Source organism: Camellia sinensis, chromosome 13, assembly GCF_055761805.1.
Source record: "Camellia sinensis isolate YWXY chromosome 13, ASM5576180v1, whole genome shotgun sequence".
Classification (NCBI taxonomy): domain Eukaryota; kingdom Viridiplantae; phylum Streptophyta; class Magnoliopsida; order Ericales; family Theaceae; genus Camellia; species Camellia sinensis.
The window spans coordinates 101561774-101578830 of record NC_138973.1 but is presented as its reverse complement, the minus strand read 5'-3'; the positions used below and the strand labels follow the sequence as shown (position 1 = coordinate 101578830).

Genomic DNA, 17057 nt, shown 5'->3' with positions numbered 1-17057 from the left:
CCTTTTCAAATCGATATCAAAATTCATGATCCAAACGCAACCTTAGAAAACTATATGAAAAACTCCTAGAAACTTGTTTCTCATAGTTTTTGTTAGTGTTAAATACATAAATCTTGTGTATTTTTGGTCTCTGATGTTTTAAATGTGTCAATTTGACTCTCAACATATTAATTTTGTCACTAATCATTTCCGTCTACAATTGATAATGGAAGTACGGGTATTTTTGTCAAACCATCTATGATATTGAATAAGTTGGAGACTACACAATCGAAACATTAAGAATCAAATTAAAACAAATCACATACTTTAGAAACAATTTTTCTCCTATTTTGCTAATTCGTAAAAGGACCTTAGTTGTTTGATGAAGCAATTTATTCCTCATATATCCTGTGCGAGAATATAATAATAAGAAAGGGACTTATTGAAACTATTAAAATCTGGCGGTTGGACAAAAATGCTCTTACTTCCATTATCAATTGTTGACGAAAACAATAATAGGAATCATTCAGTGACAAAATTAATTTGTTAGGGATCAAATCAACACATTTAAAATATGGGAGACCAAAATGATAAAACACACATACTTTGGAGATTATTTGTATATTTAACCCTTTTTTATTATTTTTTTCTTCCTCATAAATCTTATTGTTCAACAATAATACATAATTGTTATAATAAGTTTCATAATTATTTGGTACCATTAGTGTTTTAAATTATCATGAAATTATTCTAATATTTTATATTCTTTTCTTAAGGTTGCTGAATTTTTTTTTATTTGATCTTATATATCACTTAGTGTTTCCTATTTCGTGTAATATTTTCGGGCCATGTTTCAACTTTCTATTCCTTATATCATTTCATGCTTCCCAATTTTATTAACTATGAATTTAACCCCGTGATTGGTTTTAGGTTATCCTAGTTAGGGCTTGATTTTTCTATTTTCTGTAATATTTTTGGATCATGTTTTACCTTTTTGTTCCTTATATCATTTCCTGCTTCAAGTTCTTATCAGCAACTTTGAATTAAACCATGGGATTGGTTTTAGGTCACCCTAGTTAGGGTTTGGTTATTCACAACACAAACCCTATAATTGGAGTATGGATATATATGCATTACCATTCAATCTGTAAGTTGTGTAATGTTGACAAGAATATCATTTGAGTAAAGCTTACCCAAGTAGAGACTTGGAAAGAACAAAGAAACAACATCTCCAAGTACATTGCCAGTAAAGCCGCGGACCACCAATAATTTAGGACTCAAATATCTAAATTAATTAATTGTATGGCCTCTTCAAAGGGTCAAAGAAAAACAATCAAAGTGGTGGTTGGATTGGTGGAAATAAGTGGTTCCTGTTGGGCTTGTTTGGACATAGCTCATATTAATTTGTCATCTTCATTACAATGGAACTCGAAGGCTGTGTTAGGATACAAAATTTCGGGTGTCATTTATGGAGCGAAAGAAAATTAAAATGGAAAAATGATAAAAAAAAAAAAAATTATCTTATATTTTATTCATATTTCCTTTCATTTTCTGTCCCTCCACAAATATTTTCTTAAATTCAAGATCCGAACATAATTTAAATAATAAACTAAAATAATCCTAGAGTATATATAGTTCTCATGTCTCACATACATCACGTAATTATTAAGCCAAAATCCTGAGGGGTATGCCGGTAAAACGAATCAAACTACTCGATCTTGACTCCTATTCAACATGCTAAAAACTCATTTGAAATTGACACATCATGTAAATAAATTAAACTTAAATATACTTTAAAAATCATTACGTTATCAAGACAAAACTAAACAGTTTACTACTTGAATCGATAAGGTTATACCCACTATAAAAATTAGGGCATTGATCGGGAGGTCCTATTTGAATAGTTCAACACCCATCTAATCTCAACATAAAATACTTGCACTAATTAGTCTTATATATTTTTAATTGTTATCAAAAAAAAAAAATTGAAAAAAAAATTTAAAGACTCCCAACACCCCCAAACCATTGCTGGACTTTCATCTGACAATCACCGAAGATTTGCCGAAATGTTCAATAGCACCGAAAATTCGCTGGAGTATTCTAAACCACATCCTCTCTAACACCACAAAATACGAAGAACAAAAAAACTCTTTATCATGCAGAGTACATAATTTTCAGTTCAAAAAACTTGTAAGAAATTAGAGTTTAAATTTATTACTTATCAAACAGCATAAATTTACAATTTTAAAACTACAAAAATTATCAGTTTGCTTGCTTGTAATTTATCAAAACACAATTTCACATGGAGATCTCAGATCAGCCGTTTCTAAGGGTTTGTAACTTCTCAGTTTATTAATATTTGCTGAATTATTTTTGTTATTTTAATAGAGTGAAAAAAAAGGCTAAAGTCGTAAAGAAAAGTATAAACGTATCTTCAAAACTACAAAATTTTGTAATTTTCACCGGTGGTAACTAAAACTCAAAAAATATTTTTTTAGAATTTGAAAAATTTCTCATTAAAACAAGAAAAGAGAAGTGTTTAGTAGAGAAAAAAAAAATAAAAAAATTGAGGGATTGAAGGAGAGAGACAACCATTTTTGGTTTAGATCTGGCAGGATCTAATGTAAATATACTCAGATCTGCACTAAATTTGAATATTTCTGTTAGGTTTTATTTATTGGCAATCCCATTTGACAAAACTCCTTTCAGTTGTATTTATTTTCGCACTTTTATTTCAGTGAGGCTATGAGTTTATTAGATGCGAATCCAAACCCGAATCGAACCATGCAGAGAAGTTTGTGATGTTAATGCTTTCAAGATTGCCACTTCGCTGATTATTACGGGGGTCGAGCTGCCCGGTCAGCTCGCGGCCGAAGCAAAATGCAAAATTGCATTCAAAATTGCATGTCCGTCGTTGCTCGCTCGAGCCAAGGAGTTCTCGCTCGAGCCAAGGAATGCACGCTCGAGCCAAGGATTGCGTCCATACAAAAACCTGAAAGAGTGTATTCCTCGCTCGAGCCAAGGATCTGTCGCTCGAGCCAAGGCACTAGTAGAAATCATGAAAATAACACTGCTCGCTCGAGCCAGAAAAGCTTCGCTCGAGCGAGCCTCAGAATCCGGATTTTTTCAAGGAGTTTGTTTTCTTCCAAATCTTGGATTACTTTTGGTTCTCTATAAATACTTGGTTTTCTCCCAAAACTAAGTGATTGATTGAAGTCCTCCAGATCTTCTTTTTGGTTCTTAAAGTTTATATCTGGGGATATTTTGTTTGTTTTCTTTGATGTTTTTATTGAGTCTTCAACTCATGATTTAAAGAGAGTACATCAAAGGTTTGTTTGCTATACACAAAAGAGAGAGTTATTCTTCAGTTGTGAATTCTGAAGAATTCGAGCCTGAAGCTTTGGTGGAATCCGGAGTGGCTCATCAGAAAGACAATTCTGTGGTGAAGATGGGGTTGGAAGAGGCACATAGAGGTTGGTTCAATTAGGCGTTGTGGATTCGCTAGGTAATTGAGAGTATACCTGTGTAATTCCTTTAAATCTTCTTAGTGGATTGTTCTTGTGGCTGTTGCCCGTGGTTTTTTTATCACAGTTGGAGGTGTCCAATTGTGGTTTTTTCCACGTTAAATCATTGTGTCTCTTTGTCTTGATTGTTTGATTGGGATTGTTATATTCTGCTTAAAATTGATACATAATCACAAATCAACATCTAGGGGATTTCTAGATTTTTCAATTTCGATGAATCTTGTCTTGTGTTGACCAGATCCGAGTAAATCTATGTCAAGAACATCGTTGGAAACTCATCTCCTTCGCTGTCAATAAAGGCAAAATAAGAAGTCGGTGGTCAGTGGTCGGTGGTTACCAGTGATCCTCAATTGATAGTGGTCATTGGTCGCTAGTCACCGGTGAGTGTATATCAAAAAGAGAAAGAGAAGAAGGAATACGCCTTAGAACTTTTGGATCTACACAAAGAGTTGTGAAACTAAGTAGAACACAGGTTCTTCCCACAAGAGTTACAGGTAATTTGCCCATAAAAAATTAAGTTACTCAAGTTTAGCCTATTATTGGCCCAATTAAAACTCATAGGAGATCAACTCAAAAAATAATAATCTAAAGCCTAAATGCAATTTAAAATTCGTTAAATTTTCAAGATAAATAAGTTACTACTCAACTCAATATTCATTTATAGCTCTACTAAGGGGTAGCTTTAGGAGAGAGTAAATAATAAAACCTTTAATCATTTCTTCACCTCTTAGTTAAAATTCATAACTTTTTATATGAAATCATATAATTTCAGTAACCCAATTGGTTTCAACTTGCATTCTTGATTAGCTTAATATCTCCTCTTAAGTATTTTTTATTCTTTAATTTTTGTGTATTGAAAGCTTCTAATTTGAGGACATAATGGGTCTGCTTGTGCCACATTAGTCTCTTTAATTTAGTTTTGGTTTCATATTAATTTTGATATAGTCATGGCCAAGCACAGCCTTCTTTTCGTTCTCTATTGTCATAACAATATAAATACATAGAATCAACATCAAATTTGAAGAAGATTGATTGATTATCAAGTCGACGGTTCATTTGTAGGCCAAGAGGGGCCCAAAATCATCGTAAATGGACGGCAATTGACAGTCGCAAAATAGTCTCTAAATAGTTTATTGGAGAAATACTGATTTAGTGTAACGTTAAAAAAAATTAATTAAGATCAATGATAAATTTTAATATTTGAAGTCTTAAATTTTTTTTTTATGAATTTATAATTATTTCGAACAGATGTGGTTGAATAGTAATTTTTCTTAATTTATAATGTAGAGAGGAAATTACAAATTAATGCACACAATACAAAAAAGGGAAAATTATTAGAAACTTCTATACGAGAATCAATTATTTCAATCAGTTCCATGAATTTTTTAATACACTGATCATACCGTGAGATCGTATTTTAAATTTTGGTATGATTTGGTAGACGTTTCTACCCTTCCTTATTGGGGGGACGTCATCTTAGAGAAGTTGGATTTAATTTTTGGATCACGTTTCCGTCACTTCAATGTAATACTCAAACATAACACTTCAACTTCACACTCCAAAAAAAATTTCTTAATGTATTTTTTTTAAACATAACACTCCAATACTAAAAAAACTCATTAATATATTTTTCTTAAACGTAACACTCTAATACTAAAAAATTACTTAGTATACTTTTTCTAAATATAACACTCTAACACTAAAAAATTCCATAGCGTACTTCCATAATGTAACTCTCTAATGAAACACTCCAATGTAAAAAACTCCCTAGTTTACTTTTTTCAAAAGTAACACGTATGCTTTTCCATAACGTAACACTCTAACGTAAAACATTAAAAAAACCTTAGTGTATTTTTCCAAACGTAATGCTCCAACACTAAAATATTCCTTAGTTTACTTTTTTCAAACGTAACACTCTAATGAAACACATTAAAAAACCTATTAGTGTACTTTTTCTAAATGTAACACTTCAACGTAAGTTCCCAAATGTAACACTCCAATATGGTGGGCAAATGAGTCATTACACATCCAAAATGACTAAATATATCACAAGAAAAAATATGAGACTATATGAGTTGCAAGATCAAAATATGAGATTTTTTGGTCAATCTCCCTACAAAAAAGGAGAAATTACTCTACAATGGGATCTTGAAAAAGGGTCCAACTTGTCTCTAGTTGGAGATCAAGATTGGACTCGTCTAGTTCGCACTGTGGGTCCACTTTTGGGTCTCGCTTCGATGATCCGAACTATTTACATTGTATGGTTCATTTTTAACATCATCTATGTAAAAAATCAAGTCGATCGGATAATAAAAATCACGTATTTGAATCAGTTTTATATGAACCGTTTATTTTTTAACTGTTCATTTTTTTTAATACAAAACTGATTCGAACATGTGATTGCCGTTATTCGATCGACTTGATTTTTTTACATGAATGATTTACTCAATGAATCTTAATATGTGAACGATTTGAATCATCATAGCAGAGCCCAAAAGTGGGCCCTCGATACAGACTAGACGGGTCCTGTCTTAATCTCCAACAAGAAACAAGCTGGACTCCTTGAAAAAATCATTATATATGCATGAAAATATTTATAATTTTAATTATTATTAGTAATAAAATTTATTATTAATTTGTAATTATTTTTGAGATTATACAGCGATTTGAAATTTTTTTCTAAAAAAATAATAATTACAGTCTCGTGAAGTGCAACACTTCCCATGTAAAAACAAGACAGCAAAAATTACACTCCAAAACGATTTTCACCTGCTAATTAATAATTTTCCCATTTGTCGCCGAATAAAAATCTCCCTTACGCTATGTTTAGTTGAGAGATTTAAGAAGAAATTTAGAAAGAAAAAGAAAAAATGTATGTAAAATTAGGTGAAATACAAGTATATTTTATTTATATTTCACCTACCTTTTTTATTTCTATTTCTAAATCCCTCCTCAAATTTTCTAACCAAACACAACGTTAATATAAAAGTCAAATTATGGATGACATGACAGTAGAAAAGAACATCACCGAATTTTTTGGATTTTTGATGTGAATGGAAAATGTAACCAAAATGAAAAATTACTTATATGCATTATTATTTTTTTTTTTTGAGTAATTGAATAAAAAATGATTTTTTTTACTAATATCTTTTTTTTCCCCCTCATTTTTCTTACCCAACTAAAAAAGTGAAACTTAGGACTTGTTTGGCATCTTATCCGGTTTTGTTTTCATTCTTCTTGCTTTTGAAAACTAAAATTAAAAATAACCATCATTTTCATATATATATATATATATATATATATTTCTTATGAAAGTAATTTTAACATTTTTATTTTTTATAAAGGGTGTGTTTTTAAAATGATAAAAAAAAAAAAAATCCCTAAACTGTTTGTCAAATGAGTTTTTTCTTTATTTTTTGGTATCATTTCTTACTTTTTCGTTTACAAGAACAGAGAAAAAAAAAAAAATATATATATATATATATATAAGGGAAGATAATGAAGTAACAGACGTTAGGGATTTTTTTTTTTTTTTGGAAAATCTAGATCCAAACATGGTCAAAGAGTAGGCGTCTGTACAAACAAATAAGTAGGACACTAGGATCTAATAAAAATTGGGTACAAGTATGTCCAAGCTAGAATCCTCCAATCACTTGGGCATTTCATGGTAGATAGATACTCCATGCTAGATTCAACACAAAGAGTTTAAAATTATTTTAAGAACACACTATGTCCTCCCATTAAAGCAAAAGCCAGCTCTCTACTTGTGTATATTATTGAAAAGTTGTAAACATTGATGGCCATTGGGCAAACTTTTTTTTATGTTTGTTGTTATAGTTTACTTTAACAACAATGTTACAGGGTCACAATTTTTGTGACCATAATAACTTAAAATTGTTAAAATAATATCATTTTGGGTGCAAAACATGCCAAAACGACGTCGTTTTAATAGTTTTGAGTCATTGTGGTCACAACACAAAAATTGTGGCGCTCAAATATTTTCCTTACTTTAATTAGAAAAAAGGAAGTTGAAAATTAGAGATTAATTTTATTTGCTTTTTGTTTAATGTTATGTCTGTTGTTTGTTTCAGACTTTTTTCATTTAAGTTTTTTTTTTGAGTCTCCACTCCCTTCTTAATTGATCTCTAACCAACATAATAGACCTGTGTTTAATGTGTGTCTCTGTACTTTGTTACATCAATCACATAGACTTGCCAACCTGTCTTTAAATTTTGGGAGAATTGTATTTCAGTTTAAAAAAATTAAAAATAATTGTAAAACTTTTAAAATGTAAGAGGATCACAGAGCACAAACTTCACTTGTACTCCCGTATTTTTTTAATCTGATCTTTATTATTATTATTTTTTTAAAAATGAAACTCAATCCTTTTAAATTAAGATCACCTCCTAAAACCCTACAATTGGTTTGCAAATAGGATTGAGTTTGTTTTTTTTAAAAAAATTGGAATAACTTATCCTGTGATGAGTTATTTTGAAAATGATATTTTACTTATTTTATGACGAAAGCCTTATATTGGATGAATTGTTCCCTATGAAAAAAAAATAATTCTGCCTATGCAGAATAAATCTACTATTATTAAAATGTGAAAAATCTATTATATTTTTTACTTTTTTTTTTAATTCTAATTTTATCCTCTCAAATTTATTATATATTTTAAAAGTCATGAAGAGTCTTATATAAACAAATTATATCTTTATTTTTTGAGTTGAACATTCAAAAATGATATATCTACTTTCAACCATTCTATATAAATGTAAACAAACTGTCTCCCTTCTTATCACTAAAAAAAAAAAAAAAGAAGTCGTCTTTTTATTTTTTATATTGATGATGATTGAATAACAAAAAATATTTACTATTTCTTATTTCCTATGTCTACTTCTATCCTGATATACATAATATTTACAATTGTCCATCATAGATCAAATCATTGTGAATAATTTTGGTTAAACTTTAAAAAATTTAAAAATATTTACAAAAAAGAAGCTACAGATTAATAAATAAATAAATAAACAAAACCTAAACTTTTAAAATTGCAAAAAAAAATTTGTTAGCATTTTCCAAAACGCAACAGTTTTTTTAGCAACTTTGTCTTAAAAAATCTCTCTCTCTCACACACACACACACACACACACACACACACACACACACACACACACACACACACACACACACACACACACACACAAAGTTACTATAAAATTAACCAAAATATAAATAAGAATGAATTGGTGTCTTAAACTTGTGATAATATGTAGGGGTGAGCATGGTCCGGATTGGACCGGATTGTGGTAAAACCAGGACCAATCCGTTATCTACGGTTTCTAAAAAATTGGAACCAATCCAATCCGTTTAAATCATGGAACCAATCCGAACCAATCCATTTAAATACGGATTGGATCGGTTTAGGACCACGGATTCACATAATTAAATAACAAAAATATATATATAACACTTTAATTTCATAAAAATATAAACATAGCGCTATATTAGTTCCACAATAGCAACATGTTTTTTATAATAGCGACATACTGTTTTAGAATTTAAATAACCATAAGAAAACTGGTTTCACCATAAGTATTTAGACCATTACAAATTAAAACTAAAAACTAACAAACAAAAGTAATAAAAGAAGATATTATACGGTTTTTGGTTTGAGTTTAGATTTTATATAGAATAAGAGAAGATACTATGGGGGAGGATGTATAATAAAAATATAGACTATTTGTATACGGTCCGGATCGGTTCCAATCCGGAACCGTGGGGTTCAATCCGGAACCAATCCGTGGACTACGGATTTTTAATTCTTCAATCCAGAACCGAACCGCGGATTCAAAAAATCAATCCAAACCTATCGGATTGGACTGGACTGGATCGGATTACGGATTTCACGGATTCCTTGCTCAGCCCTAATAATATGGGAATTATTGTAAAGCCAATCACATTTCAATCCCATTAAATATATGGGACAGTTACGTGTAAATGTTATTAGGTAGACTAATTATTCAATAGGTTTTGTGAAAATTAATGGTATTTTTTATCAAATATTATTAAAAAATGTCAATAATTGTTAATTTTTAGCGATAGTTTAAAAATTTTGTCACAAAAAATGTCATTAATTATAAGTTTTAGTGACAGTTTAAAAAAGATTGTCACAAAAAATATTACTAATTTTCAACTTTCAGTGACAATTTTAAAATTTTGTCACAGAAAAAAGTCACTAATTGTAAGTTTTAGTGACAATTTATAAAAATCGTGACAAAAAAATATTAATTGTCAATTTTTAGTGACATATATAAAAAATCGTCACAAAAAAAATATTTTTAACTATAATTTTATTAAGACTTATTTTCAATAGGATTTGATGAGAATTAAATCAAAGTATTAAGACTTATATATATATATACAAGAAACGAAAAGAGAGAAATGCAAAAGAAAAGGTATATGTATTATTATATAAAATCAATATCCAAGTTAGTGTGGTTGTTAATTAATTAATTTTTTTAAATACTTTTAAAAGCAGTTAGCATTATGTAATTGTACACCAACAAACTTACGAATCCAGTAACTACATATTTTTCAAGCTTTTTTAATTTTTTTTGGTGGCTAAAATAACATTAAAAGACAAAATAAACTAAAATAATTAATAAGATAAAATCTCACATCAAACCCATTATCATTTCACTTTTTTTCTCACAAACATTACATCCAATAATAAAAAAATCTAGTTATCTTTCCAAATATAAAAATTTTAACCTCCTAAAATAATCAAAAATTAAAATAACTTACTAAAATAACAACTCAAACACCCACATAACAACTACATATTTTTCTAATATATATATATATATATATATTGTGGACTGTTGTGCTTTTTGAATCATGGTCCAGGCCCCAATTAAAGAAGGAGCTTAAAAAATAGTGACAGAGAAAAAGATGTATGGTTAAGTGGGAGGGAGGAATGGTGGACCATTCACCTCCACAACTATGCAATACCTTCTTAGAAATATCACTTCTTCTAGAAGTACTTAAAACACTTGCCCAATTGGCTTCCCACATTATTTTAACCATTTCGAAAACAAAAAACAATAATAATAATAATAATAAATAAATAAATAAAAACAACCTCTAGAAATTCATTTTCATCCAAGAAGCACATTACATGATGAAATAAAGGACTAACCATAAAAGGCAAAAAGGAATGAGCCTCATAATGCCTGCACAGTTATCAACATTTTAATGATTTTATCTAAAGTTCTTTACATATCATTTTCAATTTATTTACTTACAATAACCTTAATATTTACTTAGTAAAAATTATGATTCAAGAATTCCATATAGGTCTGAGACTTATAAAAATAAAAAATAAAAAAATGAGACACACCTACTCTATAAAAGTTGTATCAATTTTTGTATTCTTACACTTTCTGTGTTGAATACATCAATCAGTTTCAAACCTAGCAGTGATATGTATATCACTATGACATTGAGAAAGAGAGATTACTTACCTGTTAAGGGAAAAAACAAAAAAATATAGAGATATTACTTAAAATCTAGTTTTGACTGCATAAAGATGTGAGAAATTATAATTCACTAGTATCTTTTCAAAATAATTATAAATTCATAAAAAAAATCTAACACATCAATTATTAAAATTTATAAAATTTACCACTAATTTATTTATTTTTTTAAATTGACGTTGAATTATTATTTTACCACATTAAGTCTTTACAATCCAAACTCGAACAAGCTTTCCTAAACAAGTTTATTGCGGTTTGTAATCCCAAAAGTTTTGTTGACGGGACAGTCGAATTTAAATTGCAAGTTCACTCCAAATAATTCGATTTTTCATAGATGGAGTGATCAATGTAACAATTTTGACTCTATGTTTGACACTGCCATATCATTACATAAGTATCCAAATAAAACATATTCATATTTAAAAATGAAAAATAAAAACTAATTTGTATATGATTTTTATATAAATAATTTTTATTTTTTTATATGATTCTCTCTCTCTCTCTTTGTGTGCCAAGAATAATTTTTGAAATTTTGGAAATAATTTTTGACTTTTATTTTGGTCAAGATAGTTTCTATTTTAAAAAAAAAAAAAAACTTTTTTTTTTTGGTTGAAAACTCAACCAAATAGGCAGACTAACATATAAAAATCTACATATTAAACTGTTCCCTCTCTCATATAAAAAGTGATGAAGTAATTAATTTAATTAGTGTGTAGGTTTTTAAATGTATGTAATATTAAGAAATAAGATATAAAAATAATTTTATTTTTTTGTATATCCCTTAATTATAAGAATTCGCATTAATATATCACTGCAGGAAATTTGAGTTTTAGTGGAGTTTTTAAAACGTCGCTAAAAGCCCGAAAAACACCCATAAAAGTTGAACCAATGTTTAATATTTTCATCACTAATACGGCCGCCGCAATAGCTTTACAATGCTTACAAAATGATGCTAAAAATAATAGACGACGATTTTTAAAACGCCGCAAAATCTTTGACGTCCGCTTCAATTTCCATCACAAATTGACGTGTGACGTCATAATAACGTCATTTAGTGGCATTTTCCCAAAAAACGCCATTTTTTTTTTGTTTGCTTTGGATATCCTGATTCTAAAATATTGCCTAACCTAATTAATTTTTTCGCTCCTTTCCTGATTCTGAAATATAGCATAGCATCAAGGTAATCACAATTTTTTAATATCTAATATATTGTAATCAACACATTATACGGAGATGGGAAAAGTGCATAAAAGTACTCAACTCGTCCATGAACCAAATTAATTGCACATTTCATGAGATTTTTACTACACAAAATATGTGTACTCCTCAGTCCACGTTCTTGTTGGCGTCAAACTTCTCTTGGAACTTAGATGCCTGAAACAATCAACCATTATCGACTAGATTAGACATTAAATATATCATGTAACGCCCTCAAAATAATACATAAAATCCATCACTTTAAACATGCATTGATATAAAAGAAACCAATCATTTCTATTCATCAGAGTACCTTTTCACACTGTATTACATGTTAACAACAAAAGTAAATGCCCTATGGGCTTACAGCTTTCCAAGTCAACACCTGGTTATATAAAAGAAGAGTACTAACTCTATACAAAATAAGCCCTTGGCTTGATATACATGTAATACAAACAAAATAAACAAAAAGAGTCTTCAACTCTCATCATCATCCAAGCTATGTCCTTGGAGGTGGCATACTACCTGTACCTGAAAATAATGTCCCATAAAGGGTAAGCCAACGCCCAGTAGAGATATGTTAAACACAGTATGAGCAATAACTAAGACATTAGCAATTGATAAATGTTCAATTTCCATAAACCAATTCATAACTCATTTCCATTTTCATGACCACCATGCTCATGTTTCATTTCAATTTCCATTTCTTATCAATTTCACAATTTACATCAATGGCTTAGAACCTGACCAACCACTTATATGAGACAATGACTCATATTAAACACTTCCTATTTTACAATAGATAAACATACTAGTTGTATCAACACCTCACAGATAAGCATACAAGCTGTATCCACATTTCAACAGATATGCATATTAGCTATATCAACACTTCCAATGATAAGCATACGAGCTGTATCAACGCTTCCAAAGATAAGAATATGAGCTATATCAACACATTATCTGACAAGCATATGAGCTGTATCAGTGGAGTCCATCCCCTATCTCCTCCTAAACAACATCCGGTTTAGAGGTCCATCCCCTATCTTCCCTTAAACCGTGGAGTACATCCCCTATCTCCTCCCACACACACACAACGTATATACACAAAGGTCATATACACAATCAATCAATACATAACGTTAATGTATTTTATCAACCGTCATACTCTATGACACATCCAATTGATTAGTTTTAGTTTGCCTAATCATCATGCATTGTCTACAACAATCAAAACTACCCTCCACCGGTAGCCCAAGCAATTGTTTCTAAACAGATAATAAAAGCTCCAACAGATAAAATATCAATGCTTTCAAAAGTGAGCGATTAACAAATCTAACTCCACTATTCAACCATATAATGAGACAATTTCATTATTTCCAACTCAATTCCATATAACCACCATTTTCTCAAATTAATCATATCAATTAATTTATACAACCAATTAGGGTTTTCTACCCCATTTCCCAATATTGACCCAATGGTCTATATTTCAACAACCAACATCAATAATACCCTTTTGAACCCAAAATACATATTATGAGCCCAAAATCACAAAACCCTCTTTAACACATTTTGAAACCCTAAGTCCCAAAATCAACTATTTAAACAATAAGCTCAAAATCTAGGCTAAAACTCATAAGAGTGAGTAGGAATCCCTACCTCAAAAGTTGACACCCAACGAAGAAGATGATAAAAACGAAGTTGCTTCAAATCACAAGTTTCTCGGATCAAAAGATAGCCCTCGACGATCAACAACTTTTTTGTAAAGGCCAAAGGTGAGAAAACAACTCCAACTAGATCAATACCTAGAGAGAATGCAAGGTTCTAGAGAGAGAAGCTCTCAAATGGCGTTTTGGAAAAGTAAGAGAGAGAGTGTAAATGTAAAAAGTGATTTTAAAATGCCCAACTGTCAACTAATATACGACATTCCCGCTCGAGCGGAGAACACAACGCTCGAGCATCAAGAACAAAAAAAAACTAGGTCCGCTCGAGCGCAATAAGACCCGCTCGAGCGCCAAGACACAAGAATAAAGTACATCCGCTCGAACGCGAAAACCAGTCCGCTCGAGCGTAGATTTCCCCCTCCCAGAACTTACACCCAAAGGTACTACCCGCTCGAGCGCCAATCGCTCGAGCGTAAAGAAACCCGCTCGAGCGTAAAAATCACACCTGCAGAAGTTTTGTAGGGACAAGAAAAACTGGGAGCTTGCAATCGCCGCTCGAGCGCAATAAGACCCGCTCGAGCGGACCTCCTAAAAACTGGGCAACAAAGAATTGAAACCAAAGCCTAACCAACCTGTAACAACTCTGCCCAATACATCCTAAAACTCAGTCAAGTGGAATTAAAGGATGACAACAAGGTGTACCACTACCAACATCACGGAACCGAGTCCGAAATACAACAAAACAGTAAAGGGACAACCGGGATCGCTATGTATCAAAAAAAGCACTGACTAGAATGCTATAACACACTAAAAGATTTGTGTCAAAGTAGTGATTTAGGAATGAGAAACTATATCTATATTACCAAGAAATGGAGAACACATCCCAATGCAATATCAGTTCTTCAATATTCAATCAATGCCCAAATTTGACAGTTCCTCCAAAGAAATATGTAGGCAAACCAAACCAAACCAATAAATTCCAATAAGAAAACAAATATAAACTAAGAATAAAATCCTAAACAAATTCAACGTCATTAATAAATTCAAATTCATAAATAAACTAAAATTCTAATCTTTCATTTTTTTCAACCGACTTCTTTTTATTCTCCATCAGTAGTGAACCATCAATATTGCTTAGTTATATTGACTACCATGCTAAGGAAACAAATGATGTTGAAATGAGACATTTATGGAAGTATAAAAAGCATACCTCCAACCTTTTCCATTGCATTAGTTGATTCCTATGATTATTGACTTCCTCTTTTGCAGACTTAAAAGAGTATCATCTTGAAGCAACCTTTTAACCCCAACAACTTCTTCAATAGGGGACACTGTAGGAATCTGTGAAAAATCATGAGGTTGAAAATTTAGAGCTAGAATAATCAGTAGAAGATAAGATTAGGAGTAGTTCTGACCTTGAATTTAGTAGACTCCAGTGGCCTTCTTTAATTGAATTTGTCTTATCTATTTCTTCTTCTTCTTCTTCTTCTTTCCTTTCTTTGATATGTGAACCCACATTTGACAAAAACAAACAACATGAATAAAATGTCATAGTGAAAATTTCATAATTAACTATTTACTCACTTCCTCGAACGAATGATGGCAATTAAACGATGAGGTATATGCATGGGATTGTTGTTGGAATGCACTTGTGTAGCAATTGGTGCAACAGGCCCACCCATGGCCTGTTGAGACTCTAACTGCTCTATTCGTGCTTATTAAGCTTGGATTGTGCTTTGCATCTCCATTTGTACTTTCTGTTGGTTAAACACTGCATCATTCATCTCCTTCATTTGTATCTCCATTTGTGCTTCATATTGGTTAAGTTGCTCTTGGACTTGCCTTTGAATGAAACGAGTTTGTTCTTGTGATTGCCTATATCCACCTCCAAAGACATCTGTCGGAGAAAGACCCAATCTAAATGTTCAAACACGACCAGGTCACTCAGGCCCTAGAACCTGTGTGATAATCTATTCATCTATAGCATTGGATTGCGCCTCAAGCTCCTTCATTTGTGTCTGCAATTGTTAATTAATTAATATAGCTACCAATAATTTCGCGCGCGCGCGTGTGAGAGAGAGAGAGAGAGAGAGAGAAAGAGAGAGAGAGAGAGAGAAAGAAAGAGAGAGAGAGAAGCAACCATGCCACATACCATCAATACTTGGTTTGTTATCCTTTGAGTACCCAGCCATCCACACCTCTTCTTGTTTGTTTCCTATAATTACAATTAAAATTAAGTAACAAAATCAAAATATGCAATTTTAATTTGAAATATAAAGAAACTATATACCTTTACTCAAATAACTGAGAATGATTTTCTATCAATTATGTGATTTAATGTCTTTTTCTTTCGAATTTTGTTTTTTGTACCTTTTTTTTTCCTATTACATATGAACATAAACACAAGATAATTTATTAATTAACAAACTCATCTTATGAGATTACAATAGAGTTCAATAAACAGTTCAAGACCAGAGTGATCCAACTAAGACTTTTGTTCCACAATCTCTATATATCTATATACATATATGTAACATAGCTAATAAGGAAATTAAATAAATTTAGAAACAACAACTGCCACCAATTAAATTAGCAACATTAAATGAAACATGTGCCTTCCGAGTGCCAAAATAATAGACTAAGCTTTGCCATTGATGCTCATGTACTCTTCCGGGTTGATGAGTTAACCTATCAACATCATTGTCGAATGGCATATATTTCTTTTTTTTTTAACTCCGGCATTCCATTCTCTCCATTTTTTTTTTCTAACAGATGCCAAAACAAAATTTTTCATTGACTCGTCTGCATTGTATTAACCTACAAATAATTGGCAACTTTAATTATTAAATGCCCAGGTAGAATGTAAACTCCCAGTGAACAAACCAGAATTCAAATAACAAATAACAATCTAAACAAAAAACCTATTTTATTATAGATAGTTGTTCCACATAAAGAAACCACCTCAATGAAAAATTAGTCTACACCATCAAGATGAAAAATCACTCTACACCATCAAGATGAAAATTGATACATTTGAGAAAAGGGAATTAATTTGTCATTTGTGAGGAAAAGAATAGAGGAGGGGACATGCTTACGCCTAGCATGAATTGTTTAGGAAAATCATGATTTGGACATGTCGAGAAGGGGATTGT

General features: G+C 30.9%; 1 long non-coding RNA gene across 1 annotated transcript; it reads right to left on the bottom strand.

Annotated features, from left to right (window-relative positions):
- Positions 1 to 12517: 12517 nt before the first annotated feature.
- On the bottom strand, positions 12518 to 16107 carry LOC114264317 (uncharacterized). The gene is made up of 4 exons (XR_003629940.2): positions 16058 to 16107; positions 15321 to 15923; positions 15116 to 15246; positions 12518 to 12769 (listed from the first exon to the last, which is right to left on the bottom strand). It is a non-coding gene; the product is annotated as an uncharacterized LOC114264317 (long non-coding RNA).
- Between the last annotated feature and the right edge of the window lie 950 nt (positions 16108 to 17057).